This window comes from Semicossyphus pulcher, unplaced genomic scaffold (genome assembly GCF_022749685.1).
Source record: "Semicossyphus pulcher isolate SPU_LCO1_2020_fin unplaced genomic scaffold, fSemPul1.0.p SCAF_3, whole genome shotgun sequence".
NCBI lineage: Eukaryota > Metazoa > Chordata > Actinopteri > Labriformes > Labridae > Semicossyphus > Semicossyphus pulcher.
In genome coordinates this window covers 31,435,325-31,455,202 of record NW_027211704.1, presented here as the reverse complement: position 1 = coordinate 31,455,202, position 19,878 = coordinate 31,435,325, and the positions used below count along the sequence as shown (strand labels likewise).

Here is a 19,878-nt window from a genome sequence, read left to right as displayed (position 1 = left end):
AGCCTCGGACTGCGCTTTTGTCCTTGGTTTTATGTTGAAATTGTTCAGTACTTTCTGTTAACATGTCATGTTATGTTTTGAAATGAAATGAAATATCCTCTTCTGGCACCTGGTCTTTTTCAACGGTGAGCCATCGTGTATGCCGCCACACTGTAACAAAGCCACCCTAACCAGTGATAACTTTAGTAGCTTACGCCGGGAACACACCGGACGCCGAATAGCTGCGGAGCGGAGCCCGTTTCCTTTCGGCGCCCATGTTAACCGATTGTGTCGTTCACACCAGACGCGCCGCGGCGCGCACCTCTGCAGCCGGCTCGCGCCCTGCAGCGATCGTTTCGGCGTCTGGTCTATTTTTTGCGTTATTCATACATTTCAGTTAGCTTAAACTTTACATTTGATGGTGAAGACTCCTATTGAGCTACTGACTAAGCCATGTAGCTAAGCTAACGCTAACTAAAGCAGTGTTTCCATTGTGGGCTGTTAGCATGAAGTTCGCGTTAACCATATTGGTATATTGTAGCATCCCGGAGTAGTTCCGGTAGTTTCCCAGCATGAACTGGGGCGGACTGCCAAATGTTATTCTTGTTATTATTTGGGAGTTGAGCTTTGTGCCTTCTTATAGTGAAGTGTTTCATTGTAAAGTGTTGAGTTGCAGTGTGTTTGTTGATGCCTTTGTGCTTGAACATTGTTGTGTCATGTTGCTAGTTTGGTGTGCACCATGTGTGAGAGTGATGGCTCCAGCCTTGACCCCCGTCCCTTCAACAAGCATACGACTTGCATTGTTTGCAAATCTGCTAATAAAGTTTGCTGTACTAAAGAAAGAAAATGTCCTCTTGATGAATAAACCTTCAGCTCGTCACATCATGTTCATGACCTCTTTATTTTATGAAACTTTATTTTCCAAGTTAATTTTTGTCATTCAGAAGAGCTACATTTACACCTTACAGCGTTAGTATGAGAACACTTGTATAGTTAACAAAGAAAAACTAACACTGGTTAATGTGAAAAAGTGTTCAATTTTAACTCCAAAAAGAGTCAATAATTACACTAAATTAGTTTTGAGGTACCAACTCTCCAAAAAGAGTTAAATGAACACTCCATGGTGCGGACCCATATAGACACTTCAAAAGAGTTGGAATCAATTCTGACAGTGATAATATGGGTATGCTGATTTTGCTGTGTAGGTGCTTAGCTGGTTCTAAGTTTAGGATTCCTTCTGTGTTCATAATTCATAATTCTCCGTAACAAACACACCTGGTTTCATAAGCTGCAAAAACTCTGAATTAAGTAGTTTCATGTTGAAAATCAATGTTTTTCTGCCACTTTCTTGCAGGGATTCAGGGATGGCGAGCTGAGTCTAACTTTAACGCACTAGCTAAAGACTAAAATCTTTAATTTGGTTAAATCATAGTTAGAGACAACTGCGTCGTGATGTGAAATGCTTTGCAGTTTGAGGCTTACATTTATAAAGGTTTGCCACAAGCACCAGATGTTGATCAACCACTGAAACATTTCTAGCAAAAAATGAGGCTCCCTTAGGCTGACGAAGGACTTTCTTGTAGTTTTAACGTTGACAGCACTTTTATGAGAAAGTTTTATTGAATCTGTTCGTACCTTTTCTTTTATCTGTTGGTACAGGTTACTGACCCTGAAAAACCAGAATAGACTGAAGGGTATCACAAAAGTGTGCATTAAAGTAGCAGGCACTGCCTTTAATGACCTCCCAAATCTGCGCAAGGTCAGGTCAGTCAATTCTGGCTGATCCTAGTCACCCCCTGCTTGGAGAGTTCTCATTGCTTCCATCTCGCCGCAGACACACTTTACCAAGAAGCAGGACAAACTCCGCTGTCATTAGCCTTTTAAACACGTGTGTGATATACGCAATATATTTATTATGCATCTGTTTTATCGTATTGTATTGTCCATTGTTGTGTGTGCTGTTTGTACTGCTGGCTGTGAAACAAATTGCCCCCAGGTAAAGTAACCTCAAAGTTAAAGCTCTGTATTTTCGAGAGAAATTCAGAGTCAGGAACAGCCATAGTGACAAGTGCATTTCAGTACGAAATGCTTCAGACCTCTGTGACATGATTTTGACCAGTGGACCAAAAGCTCAAAATCACCGGGTGACGTTTCCCCCTTCGAGATTTCTATCTTAGCTTTTAGGCATACTCCCATATGTCACCTGATATTAGGCAGACACACTCATCCTGAACAGACACCAGGGTTCAGCTCTCAGCTCTTTTAAAGTCAGACCATCTGTGATTTTTTTCAACTCAAACATAAACCTCCCTCCGGCTAAGCAAGGAGCATTCCTAAACCAAATAAAAGTGAATGGATTTTCAGCTCATTTTACTGCTGAGGCAATTTTGTTGAGGATTTTACCTGCGGGGAGTTCTTGGAACTCATTTTCATCAACTAAACAAGTGTTACAACATAATCTGTAATCTTTAGAACTCGCCATTGTTTCACTATAAAACAATAAACTGACCTGTTGATATTTAGTTTGTGAAAGACAGAAATATTTTATAAATTCAGACAATCCTAAGAATGAAAGTAATTCATAATCCATCCATCCATTATCTATACCACGTGTGCTGTTCTAGGTTGCGGGCGGCTGGAGTTTATCCAAGCTGTCATCGGGCGAGAGGCGGGGTTACACCCTGGACTGATCGCCACTCAATCACAGCGCTGTAATTCATAATGCTTCTTCAAATTTCATCATCTTACCTCAACAGTCAACTTAGAATCATCCAAAGCAGTGTGACCTGACAGAGTGCACATACCCTAGAAAAGCAGTGAATGTACACTTTTTACTGTATTCATCACCAACTCTCGTTGAGTGGTTGCACACACCCTTTTCTTTTCTGAAGCTGCTCTTCTGCTGCATGTCTGACAGAAAATCTACTTCAGGTGTGTTTGTTGCCACCAGTGATCAATATATCTCATCTCCAACTGAACTCAGAAGCCTGTGCTAATAAAAATATTTGTAGTTGCCACGAGAAACCACAGGCATTGTCAGATCACCCGGGACCAAAACAGTAAGAAGTAAATACAGTTATTGGAATGTCATAATCCTAGTGTAGAAAGAGCCAAGGTTTCTCACAGAGCAGTGTGAGGGCAGGAGTTAACATTTATATGCAGGAAGAGGCCATGCACTTCTTTATAACAAGAATACTTCAGAGCTCTTATTTAATATTTTACTCATATGTTTCAGAAGCCTTGCTACAATCCCATGGAGCAGCTGTGGGAAACATAAAGACACCACTGTAACAAGTGTTTCCTTTAACCATAATCCCAGCAACAAATGTTACATGCAGGGACTACCTACAGGAATAAACTACTAAAAGAATCCATCGTTGCTTCATTCATATTGTATATATTGCAAACAGCACCGTAACGCAAACACGTGAGCCCCCCCTGCAGCTAATCCTGAGTGGGCCCATTTTCTGCAGCACACAGCAGGCAAATTTTAACAGCTTTCAGTGAGGATACGTATCATTTTATAGTGGCAATGAAATTTAACAGACCACTTTATGTACTGGATAAGTCGGTATACCAGGGGTCTCCAACCTTTTTTTCATCTGAGAGCTACTTTAAAAAAATAAAGGGGAAAAAATAATTAAAAAACTTGCTTTCCCCCTCCCCTTGGAAATAGTATGTTTTGTCTTTTTTCTTGGCATGGCCACCTGCGTTGTCCGGCATAATTCTGACTCAACAGGCTGTTAAAAGCCCAGAACTCCTCACTTTAGCTCAACTACTATGCAGCCTAACTGACCCGACCTGTTGATGGAGGTTGCTTCAACATTGCTGTGATTGGTTAGGTTCTGACGTTGACAAATTTGACAGGAGCATCATCGTTTTTTATTGATAGCTGATTGGCCTATCCTATAATTTTGTATTGGAGTGGGTGGGACATCTGTGTATTTGAATGAACTGAAGTCAGGGGAGACTTTCAAGGTGCATTTATATCTTCTGATTTTTTGTTCACACTCTGTGAACCTCTTGGCGGACTACTAAAAACCCGGCCGCGAGCGACGTGTTGGAGACCCCTGGTGTATACTGTATCTATATTTCCCATTCAAATTGACTGACAAAGTGCCCTGTCAACCCCTGTTTAGTTCAGATGCCTTAAATTAGGACCATTGGGAATGGAAATCAATAAATAGCTCTATATTCCAAAAACTATAAAACAAGTGCATGTATGCATAATTGGGTAGTTTCACCAGAGTCCCCAGGGACTCCAAAACGTAACAGAAACAGAACACATAGAGAAAAGAAAAAAAGAATAATACATCTGTGAGATATGACAAAAAGCATATGTTCTCCGGTCTGTGGGTACCTCAATAAGAAGGTTTAAGGTTTCACAGATTAAACAAATATAAAAAGGTAAACTGAGTGAGCTGCAGTTTGACTGTGTAGACTTTTAGACATGTCTTTATTGTGTTCTTTCCATCTCCAGTATTGTCTGTTAAAGTAAATCTTAGAATATTATCCTTTGCTTCCCCGGTGACCCTGGATACACACAGCTACATTTTTATTATGAGGAACAGTCATACTTTAGAGTTAGCTGGGAGAGCTCTAAACACATGGATATGGACCTAACATGCAGAGACCCCTGATACAATAAAAATACATCATATTGTGAATTAAAGAAACATTAAGGTAGGTTGTATTCAATATTTAATCTGCAGTACCTTGGTGTGTTTCTAAAGGTATTTAGGCATGTGAATCTCAGGCACTGCAGTTTATTTATTTAGTTAGTTTCGATTCATTTTTAATGGACATGGCACTAAAGAGTGACAGTAGAGAGAGATGTGGCATGCAGGAAAATTGTGCGAGCTGGAACTAAAACAATTAGCTAAGAATATAACCATACCAAATACGGGCATTTAATTTGAGAAATATAATAAATTCTGGGTTTTCTCAATGATAGCTATTGCTCTGCTCTTCTTCCATTAAAGCCTCAGCAGTAATAAAACCATCAGTGATTTATATTGTCATCTTGAGAAAAAATTCACCATTTAAGTGGCAATAATGGCAACAGAGGAAAGGTCAAAGGTCAAGTGATTTGAGTTCAACCAGAGGAACATAAACAGAGTTAATGAGATGTTTCAGTCTTGACCGAATTGGTGGACCAAGCAAAAGAAAGTATAGTAGGTGTCAGTCAGACTGACATAGCCATCCCCAGGACAACCCATCCACATAGAAACCTATGATCTGACTCATCACCGGTTTTGAAGGACTTAAATTGTGTCACAGTCGTCCTTTGATCTCTGTGTCATGAGTTAGTCTTGATTTGTTACGCATTTCATTTGTATCGCGTTGTTTAGAGCATTTCCTGTTTTACTTTGTCATCTGTGATCTTCCACTTCCTGCCTTTGTGTTTCCCGTTTGTGTGATTATGTGCCCTGCCCTGATTGTTTTCACCTGCCTCTTGATTGTCTCACCTGTGTCTGTTTAGCCTCACTTGGCCAGTGTATTTTCTTTGTCTTCCCATGTCTGTTTGCCAGTTTATCGTGTTTCTCCGTGAAACCCTTCATTTGTAAAACCCTTTGTCTAGTCACACATGTTTTTTTCGCTGTGGATTTTATTACTTTGTCTCTCGTGTTTTCTCCTGTTATGGATGGATTTTCAGTTGGACCTTTTTATGGATTTTTTGTTAGCAGGACTTGAATCAGTCAGCCTTTACAGTGTAAGCCTTCGTTAATACCCCAAACTTGACACTAATCAAGACGCACAAGGTTGCATCTGTTTAGTGACCGCTTTAAGGCACTCTGTAGCATCAGTTTTCTTCTTCTTCTTCTTCTGATACGAGGTAAAAATCAAAAGGTCTGTTTGGTTGGATTGAGGGATAAAAACGACCTGGATGAGTTCAGGAAACACATTACGGTGTTGGGGTAAATAATAACCCAACACCGACCTCAGTCTCCTGGGTGAGTCCTGCATTGTTTGACCGATCTACTGACCCATCCATTGCCCCCTACCACCGCCCAAAGCACAGACTGCACATCAGAGTAAACTTAGCGAGGCGAAAGAGGAGTGATGTTGGTGCATCTTGGTGGAATGGTAAAACGGGAAAGGTCAGAGTAATTCTCTTCTTTTATTTTTTAGGCTTTTCTGAACACAAGACAGAACATCCACTCTGCTTTGGACACCAGTGTTGTGTTCATATTTTTCTTTCAACAAATACTTTACATTTTTTTGGATTCCATTTTTACTTTGCTTTCTATAGGTATACCTAGTACCAATTTCTTTGTTTTTTTTTATTATTACGTGTCCAGAAACTGGACATAATAGGGTAGGACTTTGTTACAACAGCTTGTAGTATGCAAACAGTGTCTTTATCCAAGTAAAACCTCTGCTCACAGGCCTCTCCTTTTTAAAGACTATTCTTAGATCAATTGTTAGCGAGCTTGTTAACTTCAGTTAGTGAACAAACCTTTAAATAAACAGATCCTGATTCAGTTAACAGAAGAAAAGCTCTGCTGTGCCAATCACTAAAGTGAAACAGTGCGTGTTCATGTGTTGGTGGGACTGGCTTTGACATTTCAGAGCCTGTGATCTTGACACATTCAGCTTTCGTATATAAGTTAAAATTGTCAAGCATTTGTTGGTGATTTAACTCATTAGCACTAACAGAGCTCCAGGTGAGGTGACATACCTGTTGGGATTTGTCTGGAAGCATCTCTGCTCCGTGTCAATACTGAAACAGCTACCTGACAGAGAGCTGCTGTCACATGGGCCTCATCCTTAATCAGTCAACGTAACATCCTGCCTCACAACCCCCATATGTTTGATCACAATGTGACAGAGAAGCCTTATTAGTCCTGTGTACCCTACAGTAATTAAACTCATCTTGTTATTTTCTATTCCCTCTGCCCCCCAGCCAGAGCACCGCTCCTCTCCATCCGTTCCTCCATCCTTGCTGTAATTATCCATCTGCACAGCTGCGGGAAGCCGGCGCGGGTGAAGGTAAGTGTATTTACCGCATCACCCCAACGATAAAATATGCTTAGCCATTGATTTTCCTTCCTTTTTTTATTCAAGGGATGTTGAAAGGTGATTACACACAGAATAAACATTTGATGTTGTGTTCACATCCCCCTTCTTTTCAAACTGCTGCACACAACGCTGCTCTAATAAGTTAGCCGACAGCATTCCTGTGCTCAGTCGCTCTCCGTCCATGGAGTGTTCATGGTGTAGCGTTGTATAGCATTGAGCATTTATAGGCCTCTGTCTGGTAAACCCAGTTTCTCGTTTTGTTCTAATGAGTACACAGGAGACACATACATTTTGCAAAAAAAAAAACATTGTGAGGATTTTTGATCATTAGTTTGGTATTCTTTGCACGCTTAGCCCTTGGTTTTAAACTCACAAGCTTCCAACAACACTGAAATATTCTTATACAAATGATACTGAAAAGACCTGTGGAGACGATCACAGGAGAAGGTGAAATGCTGACATTATCACTGTATGGAATATAATTTGTCTTTTCACTGAATATTGCATTTAATTATTGAGATGATTCTGTTTCCTAATGACACCACGTCCGACCAATTTTTGTGATTTGCGATATCGCAGGAAAGCCTGATGGAAATATCTTAAAATTCATCACAAACGTCCACTTGGACTCGAGATGAACGGATTGATTTTGGAGGTTAAAGGTCCACATCACTGTTACCTCATGTCCATCCCATCCTTGTGAATACCATATCTAGCAACACCTGAAGGGAGTTTCCATACTTTTATCTATCTGAAAGAACATGCCGTGCATGATCAATTAGTGGACAGGCTCCTCTCATTTTAACAGTTGTGTACCTGTTAATTTGTCTAGCAGTAAACCTTGCCTGCATCACAGCTTTCTATATTTGTATAGTGTTATGCTAAGTTTAAGGAAGTATCAATACACTAACTACTTTTCAAAGGTTAGCAGATTCAGTTTAAATGGTCACAAACAGATTGGCTTCTTGGAGGTTATTCTCGTTTCACGTTCAAAGAAACGTATGAACGTGTGTCCTTACGATGACACACCGTTCAAGCGCAATGTTTGAGAGCAGTAGATTCAACATGTGGTTTGTTTAGAGTTCAGCTAACTTCACGAGAACTGAGTGCTATTATATTTCTGTCATATATGATATATGATACTTATGCCAATTTGTAAATTGAATTTTGTAACCACTATTAAAATGATCCTACCTGGCCTGGTGCAGAGATGGGAGGTTCGACTCTTTTTACTAACTTGAGTTTGTTTGAGTCACTCACTAAAGACAGTCAGGTTTTCGAGTTACTTGAGCCAGTTACCCAGACCTTGAATCCCCCACCAGGCCCAGTGCCCATAGAGCATGCGCACTAGAGACTTACGTTGCCCAATCAGGCTAACTTCTGGTTTAGCACTCCGCTAAATTTGATGGTGCAGCTCTTCTAGACCTTCTGATTGTTTTTGGACCTAAATGATCAATTTCTGATAGTAAAGCGAGTCACTTTGCAGGGTTTGTGTATGGAAGAAGGGCTTTTTGTGCCCTGCTGTGCTGGGAGAGCGGGCACTGAGTGAGTGAGTAAGTGATTCCTGTAACTCGTCAGACGTTCAGCTCAAGGCAGGGAGCTCGCTCCGGGCGCCGGACTGTGGAAGTGAGTACTGAGTTGAAACAAGCGTCAAAGTGGTTGTTTTTCTCAAAGGGCGAGGCTTATTCGATGGTCTCGCCTCAAATTCGCAGTTTGCTGTGGCTAGTAACAGGTAGCAGTAGGGTGAGTCAGTACACAAGTGGAGATAAGGAATCGTAGAATCGTAACCCCCAAATGCTCAGTTATTAAATAAGAGAGAACGCATACTTTTTTTAAACCAACATTACTCAAACAGGGGAGGGGGAGGCACTGTAGGGGGCTTGTTGGGCTCAATTTGAGCGGCAGACATACACATATTTTCAAGTATTTCCAGCAGTAGGAGTAAGTGGGCTTGAGTCTGTAAAAAACTGCAGCGTGTGGGTTTTAGAAAACAATGGAGCTCTATGGCACAAAAGAATGATCTACGTATGTCAGGCTCAGTAATATACTTTTATTAGGACACATCGATTGTTTGCTTTGGTCCTTCTATGGAAGAAAAATACGTCACCAGACATTTCCTTTGACTAAAGTGTGTTATGGTGTTAAGGATCCTGCATGCCGGCGTGTTTAACAGCAGAACACGTCTTTGTGTTGGTCTGAGTTGTTTGAGAAAAATGTATTTGGCATGTATTTTGATTTTATAGTTTGACTCATTTCACATGGAGCAGGCGGGCTTTATGAGCTATGAGTCAGCAGGGGGCCATAGAGAGGGTTTGGCTTCACTTTTATGGAGCTGTCGTGTCGTCCATCTTTTTATACAGTCTGTAGTTAAAATACCCCGAATGGAAAAATGTTTCAGTCTTTTATTTAATATGTTACTTGTGTAAAAATATGTAACAATTATTAGCCAAATATACTAGTATATTAAAGTAAAATTAAACTTTTTGGAAGTGCATTGTATATTTAAATTCTTGTAGCGTTCTTTGATACACTTTGGATAGAGATCGAGGGTCAGTGGGGATCTGTTGTGTCAGGAAGCTTTAAACAGCATCTCTTCATCTCCAGCATGAATAAAATACAGACATTCTGATGCGGCATTCAGCCAGCAGCACTTTAAACATTCCACCTGAGAGATGTTAGTGAAAGAGACACAAAGTGACTATTTAACCTGGGAAGGCTTGGCTCTGTGTCAGGGTGGATATTATTAATTCAAGCTATTGGCTCCTGTTTGTTTGTGCCCCTCCATGGCATACTCCCTTTCAGTTATAACAGAGTGCAGTGACAGCTGGTGTACCGGGAGCACATTGGGTTGTGATAAATAAAGGATCAGAATGGACTGGCTTTTTTACGGCCAGTAGCAATTTAAACAGGATCAAATTTAACTGTGGCTTTGGTATACTTTTGTTCGGGAAGTTTTAACACAATATGTATCTGACAGTGTTTATTTATTTTTTATAATAAGAATATTGCGAATGTCGCTACCTCAGCTGTCAGTATTTGTGCATTTTGTGTTTGCTATAAGGCCAGAAAATAGTTTTCTGTCAGCCTGTATGGGAGCTATTAGAGGCTGTGACGTCAACTGCAGGACCTCAATCCTGTGCCACTAAGCCCCTTAGTGAGTGAAATTGGAGGAAGATGCAAATGATTATCTATAATAGTCATGTTCGGAAGCCTATTTGCACTCTGTCCTGTTCATGCCAGTTGGCTGTAATTGCGTCAATTTAAAATGATTTTGTGCTGTTTGCTTGCAAATACATAAACACACCTATGGCACTGAATGGTATCCGTGGATACAGCTGTGTCTGTGCACTCTGCAGTTTGTATGAATGAGTCTCATTTGGCTCAGTGTGCACCTTGTGTCAGCGCCGTTTTACAAAGCCCTGTATCTTGGTAACAGCACGTAAAAGGTTGGTTTTCTGCAGCTTCTCTGCACGGTAAATACTCCAGAAGACATACGTCATGGATATTCATCCAACCCCTCGGTAATCACAACATTTAGGATTCTGGCACAGTTTCGTACAAATCTTGGCTTCACAAATGTATCTACTCCAACTCCTATTCATGATAATATTCACCCAGGCCCAACACACCCCCTCCATTCCAGATTCTGCATATGGCTTTAAAATGATATTTCTAAAATTGGTTACACATTGGTGGGGTTTCAGATATATTTAAGAGACTTCTTTTATCTCATCTGTTCAGCTAAGAGAAAGATATTTGCTCAGTCTTACAACTCCAATTTTCTTATTCACAACTAAACTCAGTATATGAAGAAATCCTGAACACATGTACAAAAAGGCTCAGGGATTTATATCCCAAATTTACAATATTATTAACTCTATTCCTGAAATGAACATTGTCAAACAAATCAATGGGGATTGGGGAAAAGTTATGGGAACATTGATTTTAAATATTTTAGGGTGCAGGCAGAAGTTTGAAATGCATTTGGTGTATTCTGTTTTTGCAGATTGGTACATTTTTGTTCACAATTGAAGACCAGAAGCCTTCAGACAAACCAAACACATTTTACTGAGTGCTACGGCTGCTAGACTGTAAGTGAAAGCAGTCTTTGCAGCCAGGCGCTGAAACTCTAACCAAATTTCTGTTGCAAGCTTTACACGTTAGATTTAAGCATGTCAAGGATTATATTAGAGCGCCATGTCTACCAGAGAGGAAAAGTATTGGCAAACTCAAACTTTTCAGTCTATGTGAACGTCCCACCTACCTGGTTGTGCCATACATTTATATTGACAACTATTTGATCGGGTCCCCCAGGTGATAATTTAACCTACCAACCGGGCCTTGCAGAGCTTACCTTTAGCCTCTACAGTTTGTCTGGAGTCTTTACTGAGTGTCAGGAGTCCACAGTTTTCCCATTCTTCCTCCTGATGCCTCAAGTCTTATTGCTTGTATCTACTTGAGTCTTCTTAGGGCTCTGAACTTTATGAAAGCTTTGGGGTCTTTACACTGTTGGCATCCCACCACACAGCAGCTTTTAGGCGATTTTGTGTTGTTTGCTAGCAGATGGAAGTAATAAGGAGGCATCTTCACTTAATACAAAGTCTTTGGAGAGCAAAGTTTTCTTCTCCAATGTGGGCAGGACTTAATTGCACTTTCAGTCTATTGACAGTTTGTCCTTTATGAAAAAAGTTACTTCTTGTGAGGTCTGTGGACTCTTTTTCTCATTAATAGTAACATGAAGCCCACAGAGCTCAAGCTATATTATTTGGACATCGTCTGTCTCGAGAAAAAGCAAAAAAAAGAGCGGAAACTTCACTGATAACTTTATAGTCTTCCAGTAAAGTTTACTTTTCAGCAATCTCTGAACCTGTCGGCTATCATCAGCCAACGATTTAGCCTCGAGAAGCCATCGGCAATTTTTCAGGGCTTCCGATGTAACCAGCGTTTGTTCAGATCTGCAATAAAAGATTTCCTTTTACACACAGTTTTACTGTTTACAGTCACTTGATATGCAAGAATTGAGTCGAGTTTACAGACTACAACTATGACCGGACTGTTAGCTGCACTTACAGCAGATGTCTGTTTTATAGAGATTAATCAAAGCTAAATCGTCATCAGACAATAGCTGATTGGATCCAGAATTGCAAGTAATGCGCTCAGCCTCTTTTGCTTTCCATACTTTTCTGACTGTTTTTTTTGCATACAACCAAAGCCTGCAGAAACACCAGTATAGACTGTAGAACTCGGCCTAAAAATGGAAACCAAAGCCAAAAATCTTGCCCCTTGCCCTAGAAATACTTAACTTGTGTGCAGACATCAGGGGCATCATCTTTTTATTAAGACCTACCAGATCGGCAGGGTGTTCTGACATTATTGTTATGTTGACACATCTTGTGGCATGGGCTGCACGTTGATGCAGCAGTTAGTGCTGTCACCTCACAGTTTGAAGGTTCCTGGTTTGAATAGTCGTAGTGGGCCTTTCTGTGTGGAGTTTGCATGTTATCCATGTGCACGCGGGAATACCCTCCGCCGACTTCGGCTTCCTCCCACAGTCCAAAGTCATGCTCATTAGGTTCATTGCGGACTGAATTGCCCGTAGGTGTGAATGTGAGCGTGAAAGGTTGTTTGTCTCTATGTGTCAACCCTGTGATTGACCTGAGGTCAGTCCACGTGTGACCCTGCCTCTCGCCCAATGACAGCCGGGATAGGCTCCGGCCCTGCAAGCCTGAACAGGATAAGCGGTATAAATAATAACAGATGGATCGTGTGGGTTTATGTATCACTTTTATATTTACCATATTTATCATGTAGTAACATATTGTCTGTTGAACCTTTAGTGTTTTATGTTTTGATTTGTATAGTACTGTATCCTTTTGGCTGATGCAGGTAACAGATTATAGCGAACACACTCTCATCACACAGGAGCTCCACACTCAGCACAGCCCCAAGGCATGCCGGTGCAAACAAGCTATACATGCCCTATGTGGTCAATGCTCTAATAAACAAAATATAATTATAGTCTGCTTGTTTATTTTGTCGTAACAAGAAAAAGAAAACAAAAGTATGAGGAGAGAGAGCCACCAAAGCCTTTTCCTTATTTGTCCTTGCTCAAAGTGGATCAGTACAACTGTGACAGTGTTGCGTGTTTACTGCACTGTTGTTTCTTGTTGTTCCGCACACAGTCTGATCTGTTGGCCTCTGAGCAGCAGCTGGAGGGTCAGGGGTCTTGTTCAATCATATGTAAAATTTCACTACCTTAATATTGTTGAAGATGCCTCTGGAAGGCACAGCAAAAAACAGGAAGGAGGACAGAAAAAAGAATCCTCAAGGTCTATTTACAAGCTTGATTTCCTTAGCTTTCACATTATTTTTTCATTATGTCTGAGGTTTCACTGCCATGATCTTATTGCCAACATAGACCAGCATTCCTCTTTTAAATGATCCTTCTTTAGAAACTAATTTAATAATCACTGATATCCTATTTACTAGTATGAGTGTTTAGTTAAAAGCCCTTTAATACCCTTCCCATTCTCCGCACAGTGGTCTTGTCACATGCTAAAAGAAAGAGCTACTTTTTGCGGTGGCACTGGCTCAGAGAAAATCTGCTATGTTACACATTTAAAGACAGGACCCAGGAAGCCGTTCAAACCATTTGTTGTTGTTGAGGAGTAAACAGTTGCATGGTGGTTGAAACGACATCAATAATACACATACAATGCTGTATGTCAATATTTTCAACTTTTATTATGCAGGGATTCATTTTAAGGCTGCAGAATAAATACACAACAAAGTTTTAACAAACAAAATAACAAACAAAAAAAGTTGAAAATTCAATCATATTTAATGAAAAGCGGTGCAGTTTGGACCTGAGAAGGCATCAAGCATTACAGTATGTCAGCATCCGAAAAGACAACAGTGCAACAGCAAAATGGTGGCAGTGCGTAAGAGGAAAATATTCCCTCGACAGAAATACGCTTAAAACCGCAACATAAATGCAACTACTGTAGGGCTCGTCAAGTGTCAAGAATGTAACTGTAGCTGGGATTACCCAATCAGTGAATAAATGGAGTGTAACTAAACTACACTACTACCGCACTCACGTCAAAGTCCTTCAAAATAAAAGCGCAGCATCGACTTTTTGCCACAAGCGGCATCGACTTTATTTTTCCAAGCACACATACGCGACCCACTGAAAACAGCTCCGCGACCCACTTTTGCGACCCGCCCCACCCATTGAGAACCACGGGTTTAGAGCATGTATAAAAAGGTAGACACTGGCCCCTAACTTTGGGATAACAGTCTAACTTTTTTCTTATGCACTCCTCCCTCCCTCCTTCCCTCCCCCTGCACCCCCCCCCTCCTCTCACCACACAGCAGTATCCAGTAAACAGCTGTTTGATTAGAGCTGCTCTCCTCTGCATCTCTGTGCTTCTATCCCTCCACGTTGTGTTTGTGTTGGCTGGTTTTGCCACACATCTGGCGGTTAGCTTTATTTATTTTTTCACTTCCATCAGAGCCGCTAACCCTCAGGATCTGTGTGCCGCGCTCTCTGTATTATTCATTTCATGCACGTTGCTGCTTAGCCGAGAGGCACAACGAGGACCCTTCAAAAGCAGCCCAGAATGACCCGCTATTTTGTCAGCGCTTAATTGCGTCGGTACATTTAGAGTGCCGGCAAAATGTTTAATGCAAGAAGCTGAACAGGTGTAATTACTGCTCATTTGACGAGTTGTAAGATGATAGCTGTTGTTAATGTGTTAATGTACTTCAGAGGAAAGCAAGCAGCATTAGCATTTTAGCAAAGGCTCAGTATGACCATCAGCATCACTGCCAGGCACACATCCTCATTCTCATCATCAGTGTTGTTATCATCATTATCACAACAGTTTCTACTAAAGCGTATCGTTGGTGTTGGAGACAATGCAGTGCTTCAAACACTGCAATTACCTGTGAGCTCTATTTACTAACAAAGCAACTTTAACTATCTCTGCATGTGTTCATGCAAATGTTTTCTTCTCTCTGTCTAAATGCATCCAACCTATGTTATGGAAAACTTCAGGAGAATGTTTGCTTTAATCTTTTATCAGTTTTGAAGTTTGTAGTGCCACACAGTTCAGCGATATATAAATGCAAAGTGATAGATTGATTGATTTAAAATGACAGACCACTAGAATCAAATAATACAAAGCAAACATTATCTCAGGACACTTTACAAAAAGAGCAGGTTTAGACTGTACTCTTTGTTATATTACGTAGAGACCCAACATGAACACTGAGAGCAAGCACTTAGCAGCCATGGCAAGAGAAGTCTTCCTTTTAACAGGCAGAAACCTTGAGCAGAACCAGACTCACGGTGAACAGCCATCTGCCGCAACCATATGGGCCAATTTTCTTATTTGTTTTCTGCGACCAATTGTAATTCACGACTGAGTGTTTGGAAAGCCATGGTAAATGGGTGTATTTCAAATTGATTTATTCTGCTTTCTTCCACCAAGGATTTGATTTTCCTCTGCTGATCGTCAGCAGTTTAACTGAAAAACTACAGTTCAAATTCTCATGAAACTTCTTGGAAGAGTTTAGCAGCCAAGAAGGAACTTGTTAAATCTAGGAGCAGATCCAGATCAGGCTCACAGGCAAGAAGCAAGAATGGTCCTTTGTGTAAAACTTAGTTTTTTCTAAAGTTCTGATAACAGGACTTTTTTGTTTCTTACACAAGGGGCGAAGTGTAAAGTGTGGTGTAGTGTGCAGTGTGAAGCGGCTAAAACTTACACACAAAACACATACAAATGGTTAAACTAGAATAATATAAAATAAAACAATGCATACATTAACATATACATGCATACTGTTTAACTGTGTACTGAGGCTGCTCTGGTTATGAAGCAGCAGATACTGCTGTAAATGTTTGCCAGACGGCAGCAGGTGGTACCGGCTGTTGCTGGGGTGGATGTTGTCTTTGAGCATCCTTTGGGCTCATTGATATCACTGATGCTCGGTGAATAGGTACCAATGATTTGCTGTGTGCTTTTAATCACCTGCTGCAGAGCCCACCTGTCTTGGGCCGTGCACATCCCATGCCAGTTTGTAATGTATCCAGTCAGGATGGTTTTGTTTGCTCCGGTGTAAAAGATAACAAGAACCTGGCACAGGAATTTTGGCAGAGACTTTTGTAATGCTGATTCCCAGGAACCGAAAACTGTTCACCTACAACAACCTCAGCCCCGATGATTTACACAAGGGTGCTTCTCTGCATGTCCTTTTTCCTAAAATCAATGATCATCGCAGTCATCGGTGCACAGCATGAACAAGAGAAGGGTGAACACGAAGCCCCGGGGGGCTCTGGTGTTCTGCACTAGAGTGGAGGAGTTTGACATGTAAACTTGATCTGGCATTGTTTCTAAATCTCTGTGTATTTATTGTGTGAGGCAGCAGAAGCCACACAAAACATCAGTCCTCATAATGGTTATTCTGAATGCTGCCTCAAAAGTTTAGAAAACAAGTAAAGCTGTTCTATAAGATCCAAATCAAATCTCCAACTTATAAATAACACAAATGTTCTCCAAGAACTGCACAATAGCAACGATCCATGTGGGCACTTGCGTTACTTTCCCATGTGCACTTTGGCCTGAAGGTGAATGTCATGGTTAATGGAAACTGTATTTATGAGGCAGATTTATACCAAAGAAGTTTATGCTTCAGAACTGCTTCGCCATTTTCAATCCAACATGAAACTAGATGGAAAGATGTTGCTGGATGCAGATGGATGGTCAACACAGAACACAAGTCAAACACAGCACCAAATGCACAGGTTACTCCTGGATTAGTCCTCGCTTGGAAATAAGTAAGTTACTGATTATTTTTATTTTCTTCATCATCTCGATATGAAAACATGCAATAAAGACTGAAACCAGATTCATCAGAAGAAAACATCGAATGTACATGCACTGTGCATTCTCAGAATTGAGCCCTGTATACATGGCCCATGCATTCACAGCATGGCCAATCAGATTAAGCCCAAGCTCGCAGCCAGCTACCCTCAGATAAATTGGTGGCAATTTGTTGGCTGCTGCACAGTTAGCTGGCATGATGGCTGAGGAAGGAAAGAAGAGCGAGGGAAATATGGGTGATGAAAACACTTGATGTTACAAAGAACAGCACTAATGCAACTTCATTTTTATTTCTATTACTGTTGCAGGTACTCTGTAAAACATGTCAAAAGGTAGAAGGACATAGGACGTGTAAGTCATGGCTAATATGAACATTTCAGTATTTGTTGTTTTGATCTCATGTCATACCATCATTGCAGCATTGAACATTTAAAATAATCTGGATCTTTGATTTTTCCAGGGAACGTCAAATCAATAGGCTGTTTGTGAAATCAAGAATCATGAATGGGGCATAGGGTCAGTCACCGTTGTGTTTACTGATGACATAAAGACATGATCTGGAAGATTTTCATGTTAATAATTGTCTGTTAAGACTGAATGAGGTAACACAATGGTAAATCAGCCTATGGCCCACTAATGAAAGCCTTTGCATTTGCAGTATATAGCAGAATTACAGACAGCGGCGCCCAGTTAGTGATGCGTTTTCCATCACCCAGCAGTGGTTGGTCTGCCAGAGAGGGTAGGCGGAGCTAAGCGGCTGCTTTTCCGGTCTCTGCAAATGTTGCGAGTAAACAGTAATCTACTATGGCTGAACAAACAAAGAAAAGACCGATGACTACAGATACAACTTCAACAATAAGTGAAAATCCTAAGAAAAAGAAATGCTTGTTTGACGCTTAGATGAAGGCAAACAGTCAGGAAAATCAAGAGTTACAACCGGAGCAAACCGTGGACGTCTAGTTAAATTGGGCTGTCAACAAATGGTCTAAATTCGAATATATAACCGAATAGTAATAAAAAAACGGATATTTGGATATTAAAATTAATATTGAATGTGAAAAAAACAGTACTACCCCGAGACAGACTGTCTCGGGGGCTCTCATGTGTTCTCACGTGTTCTCACACGCACTCTCCTGGTTACGGAGCATCTTTGAATGCACACAACGCCACTTTAAACCAGGATAAGTTAATAATTAACTTTAGTCGAGCTGAAACGAGCGAATACAACAACTGTGCAGCGTGTGGTAATGATGGCGGAGAATTCTAATCCCAGCCTGACCGTGGAGAGAGAGATTGTCAGCCCCAGCATAACAGACTGGTATAGGTATGTTGAATTTAGACTTGTTTATATTTAGATAAATATACCTGTCACAGCACAGCTCGCTCTGAGAGCTGAATGTCCGCTCTACCGTAACCTAATTATTTTGTTTATTTTGCAAGGTGTAGGAAGTCTATGTTGATCTTTTAAAAGAAACCGAAAAAAGCATGTTGATATTAAGTTTTTCTCTCATTGTATTATTGCGAAATAGATATTCACATAGTTCGAACCTATGTGTTTCTTAGAGGAAATAATCAAACGTCATTTCAGCCAATTTTGACCGTCAGCTTAAATCTAATCAGCTAATAACATGTCAATCCCACTTTAAAAGAGATATCAATTGAAGAGCTTTCTCTCCTCCTTGCAGGAGAAAATTCAGCAATGTTCAGAGCTTTAAGTTGAACCATTGAATAAAGATCATATTGTTCAAGAAAAAAACAAAACACAAAAAAGTGAAGAAGTCAGGAATTGATTACCTTTCTGGGAGCTAACGGCTCAATCAATGCCTCTGTGGAAACACATTTACAGGTCTGACTTCAGCAGCAAGAGCTCCACAGCAGCCTGTATGAGTTTCACAGGTAGCTGTCCCTTTTTGTTTGAAGGTGTGAGACACACTTTATTCAAATGTTTGCTTTAATAAGAGGCTCACATTGATAATACAACTGCCCACGATGGTGTTCACATGGAACTCTAGCTGAAGCCATCCACTGTTCAAGAGAAAGATTTTCTGTCAGAAAGCAGTCTGCTGAAATCTAAAGAGTGTTTTATAGACGTGTAGTGCATGCCTTGTTTTCAAATCCATTGTTGAGTAATGGCTGTATTATCTGTTTGAGTTTTAATGAAATGGAAAAGTTTTACATCTGCCATTGGGGAATTGTTATCCTACCACTCAGTCCAGAAACTTTGGCAACTGCATGGCAGGTAATTTCGACATTCAGAGAACCATCATGTCAAATGGATCTCTAAAGACGGGGCTTTTACCAGCTGCTTGTCAATGCAAACACACTTTTCCACCACTTAAAGGGTGGTTATGGAAAAGAAGGGGGAAAAAAGGGTTGAAACGCTCAGAGTTATTATGCAAAACGGAGATACATCTTAAAGGTGTTAAAGTGTACTTATTAAATCACCTTTTTTTAAGTCAGAGTGAAAATTGCTCTCCTTGAGCTGAAGTCAAATCACTGGCTAAAGCCTTCATGGCAGCTGCGTTTAATTCTGGGTATAAAGCTTTTCCCAGTAATGACAGAAAGTCGAGTATTCTTTTACAATGCCTGGATGAAAACGCTCCAAAGTTCAACCTGTTGAACTCTGACACATGTAGCTTTGTTTTTTGTTTATCTGTCTTTGAAGAGGACGGCTGTTTTTGCTGTCGTGATAAACATGCTGTTCTTTAACAAGGTTCAACCTCCTAAGAATACAATTCTTTAATTCTTTAAGCCAAGGAATCCTGAAGCACTTACCGGTGATTACCTTCAGAAAGAACCTCAGATGCCGACATAGCCAATCATTTCCCCCCCAAATAATCCACTTGTGATACTAGTTAAGTTGTTTGAAATGCTGGAAATTGGGGGTGAAAAACCCTGTACTGGATGTAATTTAGAAAAGGAAAGTTTAAGTGCTTAAGTGCAAAATATGCTGGCCAAAGCATGTAGTGCATGTCACAAGAGCATTATT

The 19,878-nt window shown here is 40.6% G+C and overlaps 1 protein-coding gene across 1 annotated transcript in view; it reads left to right on the top strand.

Moving 5' to 3' along the window:
* Positions 1-19,878, top strand: part of LOC138606384 (bis(5'-adenosyl)-triphosphatase-like) — a 342,041-nt gene that overhangs the window by 18,696 nt on the left and 303,467 nt on the right. The window contains exon 2 of the mRNA XM_069678849.1: positions 6,887-6,972. The gene's annotated coding sequence lies outside the window, so the exon portion shown is untranslated. The remainder of the gene's footprint in view (positions 1-6,886; positions 6,973-19,878) is intronic.